Consider the following 5,575-nt stretch of genomic DNA (forward strand, 5'->3'; position numbering starts at 1 on the left):
CATGAAACAAGAAGTACATGATGCTATTAAGACTATTGTTTTGATAAAAAGACTGAGGTCAAATGACTTGTGAAAAATCACCCAATTCAAGTGGTCCAATGTGTAGACATAGACCCAAGCCCAAGTCCTCCTTTCCACCCTATGACTTCCCAAGGAATTCTCAAAAAACAAACTGGTGAAAGTCACTTAGTCATTTCGAGCTAAGAAAGCTGGCTCTGCCTTTACTCAGAATTTCCCTGTCTTCTCATGATTTGGTTTTACCGCACGGAATTTTCCTGCCCAGTGTCTTAACTCTTCCACTGCTTGCAGCTCTCGCTTCTATGAATTTGTAGTTTTGAGTGATATTCGCATTAAAACACACAGTCTCCCTACTTGGAATTCTTCAATATTTACAGCCCATGTTTGTAGTTATTGTGTTTTTCTTTCATTTTCAAGGAGGTTTGATTTCCCTGTAAAATCCCAGCCTTCATTTTGGTACCTCTTGATTTGGCTTCTATGTGTGGGCATCACTCAACTCTCCATGGTAGTAGTGGGAGTATTTAGAGGATATTCAGAGGTTTGGGCAGACAGAAGGAAACTTCTGGGTTAATACAAAGCTTCAAAAATAACCCTCTACATAAAAGCCCTAAGTGCTATAATATGAGGGCAAGGAAAAAAATTATTGCTACTAGAGTTCCACATGCACAGGTTCATTCCAAACAAATCTTGATCATTAGATAATGCAATTCAATTATTTTATGAACTATGCTCAAAGGATAAAGGGGTAATATGTCCAATTAATAAACTTGTAATAAATTTCTGAAAGCTATCATTTCAAACACGCATATTTAGTGCCATCTTAACAGTTGTGTAATGGTGTAGTGGCTTACACACGGAGCTGCTAACCAGAAGGTCAATGGTCCCACCCACCCACCATTCCACAAGGGAAAGGTGACGCTCTCTGCTCATAAAGATCTAAAGTGTCAGAAACCTAAAGGGCAATTCTGCTCTGTCCTTTAGGGTCACTTTGGTTGGAATCAACTCAATGGCAGTGGATTTATAGCAATTAATAGCGATCCCAGGTGTTCACAATGCTGATTCCATCATTTTTATCCATTAGAATAAAATGCATTTCTGATTTCTATGGCATTAAGGGAAGATGAACCATGTATTTGACAAAGATTTCCAATAATAATTGAAACAGAAGGAAATGTCTGTTTCATTACAGAATTAAATTAGCCAGAACATCTTATTCTTCAAGCGTTTCCATTAATCAAGATTTTTATACTTTTATATATGATGTATAACCAAGACTTATCTGAGAAGCCAGCTATGGTAGAATGTCATTTAGCAAACATTTCAAGTATGCTTTTTCAGGCTTTTATACTGTGACTTTTAGGGAAGTTCTCTGGTCAAAAGACCATCTGTTTGCAGAATGTCACAAAGTATCTGAACAATTTTCACTAAATTCGCTTTTCCTTGTCAAACAGAGATAGCATATTTTCTGTGATTGTGTGTCTATTGTAGATAGATAGCAAGGCACAATAAAATGCAGGAACGTGTTGATGTATTCATGGCATGGTTTGAAAAATGAAGAGGTCTTCCTGGAATCAAGATAGCCCCATTTACTGGATCCAATTGCTCTTTAGACACTTGGGCAATTTAGGCAGAGATGCAGTTTGGGATACTTTTGTTTTAAATTGTACCATCCATTACCTAAATGCATTTCTTTCCAACTAGAAATGGCAGAGCCCAGGATTTATAACATCAACCCTCCTACAAGCAGAAAGTGGCCACTTTGATCATGGTTTCTGAAAATGTATTAACATGCTTAAACATGTCTGCCCTTCCTGCATTTCTACCCCAAATCCCTAAATACAATGTGAATATTTCATAGTGATGCTTAGTAATCAGTACCAACCGAACCTCAAAATGGCTCCTCTTTTAATTAGCACGTTAGATACTCAGTAAAAATTGAGTTGGATGAATTATTCAAATATAATTCAGCAGAGAGTTTCAAAACAAAGAGACCGTGGAAAGAAAGAGAAAGGCTGCCTGTTTTTCCCTCACAGAAGGTTACAGTGAGACCTTGCAAAGCTGAGGACCTGAAGTCCTGGAGTCATTTATTCATAAAGGAAGTCTTAGAATCAGTCCAGTGTTGCCAGGACCCGAGGCTGACCTTGGAGCATTGCTAAACATCAAGTAAACGCAGTGAAAACATGATGGTGAAGCATGCTTCTTTATCTTTTTATTTCATAGCCTAAATTAAGCCCGGAAGAATACTGCTATGTACATTTGGGGATGAACTCTCACTGGGCACTCACCTACTGCCTAAAATATGTTTGAAGTGCAAAGTAACATTTATGCTGAAGTTTTGTTGCCTCGGGATAATTCTGTAATTCAGTGTGGAGAAATGGTCCGATTAGCAGTTTGGGCCAGCAGGGGGAAGCTAGCTAGCTGGAGTGAAGAGGTGAGCAAGAAGTCAAAACTTTATTCCTGCAGCCCAAAATATTGCTCAAGGGAAGAAGAATAAGTGGGGAAAAGCTGGAGGAAGTACAATCCAATAAATCAGTGGCAGTGATAATTGGTAACAAATGTGAATTTAAAAATACTGCAAGGCCAAAATCCGTAAAGACAAGCAAGGCAAAATAATCCCTGAAAGATGTAGAATTTCTCAGGAATTTGCTCAGAAGCATGGACAATAAGCAAAGCACAAATCCTGAATGATTGATCTTTGCCTCATAGATTTGGGTGAGGACAGCAAGAGTTACCATGAAAATCAGTCCAGGCTCTGGTAATTTATCTGTAAAAGACATTTGCTTGAACTATTTGTTTTTGGTTGCTATTCTCTTTCCATTTCCTGTTGCTTTAGTCAGAGAAAAACACTTGAAGGGAGGAAGCCTGCTGGGTTGTTCCCCTTTTCATGCTGAGTGAACCATTTCCCTGGGCTCAGTAGGAAGGAGTTTGACTTTAGTCTGATGTGCACCCTTATGAATACATCTTCATTGCAAGAGACTGGGAGTCTCTTTTCTGTGGCCATGTGAAGGGGTAAGCTACTTTATGAGTAAGCTACTTTATGACCACCTTGGCTGGCTAGATAAGATTTAGAATGAATTGGAGTCAAAGAGACATCACCAGAGCCCTAGATGTGACCCAAACTCACTCCCATTCTCAATAAATGACCATTAATTTGTCTACAGCCCCACCTAGGCCCTCATACTGTTTTAACCCCAAAATTTTCATCATTTAACCCAAGTACACTCTGCTTCTCAACAGTCATTTTTTTCTCTAATTGTTTGACCCAAAGCTAGCACTGAGCCAAAGAAAAATGTTCATAGCTACATGACAGCATTGGAAAGTTAGCAAAATTCTACAGAGGCCGAGGAACTCTGTTGGTTTTTTTCCCACCAGGCAGTTATAGAATATGAAATTCTTATTTGTAGTTCCAGTGTATGAGAGACTGCTGGAGATAAGTTAAATTACATTGGATCATTTGGTCTTACTATTAAATGTGCTCTTCATTTTACATCACCAACTGATAGGTAGCTCTGAGGGAATGTGAGATGAGATCTGGTGTTTGTTATCCTAAACTAGCACAATGGGTTATGCATTGGGATCCTAACCAAGAGGTCAGCATTTAGGAACCACCAATTGCTCCAAGGGAGAAAGATGAGGCTTTCTACTCCCATGAAGTTTGGCGATCTGAGAAACCCATAGTGGCAGTTCAACTCTGTCATAAAGGTTGATGAGAATCAGACTGGACCCAATGGCAGTGAGAAGTAGCCCACACACAGTTGAAAATTCAAACAGTTACTACATGGGACCCATGTGGGTCAGAGTTGAACTGTGTTCCATGGGGCTTCCAGTAACTGATTATGTAGAAATAAATGACCAGTCCTTTCTTCTGACCCATCAACCTGATGAACATCTGTGCTTCTTTCTTTGTCCATCAGTTAAATCTAATGTGTTTAAATAAAATTGGCATTTTGAGTTTATTTTTATGTTAATATTATTCAATCCAGATCTATGTTGTATGACTGAACTGATAGATAAGGTAAAATAATTATGTCATAAAATCTCTGCTCAAGAGCTTGGCCAAGATGGTGACCAGATAGGTAGCTCACACCCGGAGTTCCGTGGAGATCAGTCAGTGGGAAGAGCTGGGAGCCAATTAAGGGTCTCAAGTCTGTCGCTCAATATTCCCAAGACAACTCAGAGCACTTCTGTGAGACAGAAGCTGACTTCAACCCCATTTCCTGCACTCCCTACAGATGCCTGAGGTCTCAGGCCCACAAGCTGCCTCTTTTGTGGCACTGAGGGCACCCACTTTGCCTTGTCAGGTGCCACCGGCCAGCCAAGTGTACGGTGAAGGCTTCTGCCCTACCTCAGTGCTCGGCGCAGACCTGCCAGCCAATATGCCCCCACCAGAAGTGCCTGCTCCATCTGGGTGCTCCTCACAGACCCGCCAGCCAGCCCCTCCACCCCCACAAGAGTCTCATGCTCAGGTGCCACTCGGCAGCCAGATATTGCAGAGGCTTCTGCCTGCCTTGGTACTCTGCACAGACCTGCCAGTCAGACCACCCCAGCCACCCACCCAGAAGTCTCCACCCAGAGGTCCCCACCCATCTCAGTGCTCCCCACAGACCCGCCAGCCAGATTCCCCACCCTCACACCTGCTCCCACCCTTACGCCTGCTCCCCCACCCCACGCACACACAGAGGTTCCCATCCTGCCACAAATCTCTGGTGTTGGACACAAGTCAGAAGCTTGTGCAGCTGCGGCATAGGGACCCAAACCCTTGGGGCTTTCCTACTGCATTCTCGCTTCTCCCTACTTAATCCTCCTCACCCGTTCACTGTGCTCTGAGCACAGTGGATCTGCACGGTAACAGAAGTAGCAGGCCTCCCTCCCACCTGCCTACCTGTGGGAAGTGCCCCTAGCCAGGAACATATCACCCAATCCCCAAACCATCCCAGAACTACACTCCCCTGCACTTAGGCCAAAGCTTTCCATCAGACAGTAGCATGCACAGCTGCAAACAGCCCTTAAGAAGATCTGAGGGTGGTTGGAGCACAAAACATAGGTCAAGGTGTAAGGAAAACCCCAACACGACAAAGGTGAAACCTAACCCTTCAAGGCAGTTGGCTATAGGCAGCCTACAGAAACAGCAAAACAAACGTCCCAAAGAGAGAGCGCAGAGCTCTGAGAGACCCACGAAAATGGCACATAGTTCCAATAAATTGACCCAAAACCAGCAAGCTGCTTCCACAGCTTCAACAAGAAAAGAGAAACAAAATCCAATGCCAGAGGACCACCTGGGCCTAACAGCAGTCATAGAAAGGGCAGAGGTTGACCCCCCACAGAAAGAAATCTTCAGAATTCTGCTTGGAGCCATACAGGACATGAGGGAAGCATTACAGGAAAAGGATGACATGACAGAGGAGATAAAAGCCATGCACCAAAGGGAACTTCAAGAGCTAAAGGGCGAGATAGCAAGAATTAATAACGAACTCATGGACCTCACCCAGTGAATGGAGGAGGCAGAGAACTGCACCAGTGACCTAGAGGACTCACAAGCAGAGATTAATAAACATGA

The sequence above is a fragment of the Echinops telfairi genome, unplaced genomic scaffold, assembly GCF_000313985.2.
Source record: "Echinops telfairi isolate 266 unplaced genomic scaffold, ASM31398v2 ScPeMD7_18;HRSCAF=68, whole genome shotgun sequence".
Taxonomy (NCBI): Eukaryota; Metazoa; Chordata; class Mammalia; order Afrosoricida; family Tenrecidae; genus Echinops; species Echinops telfairi.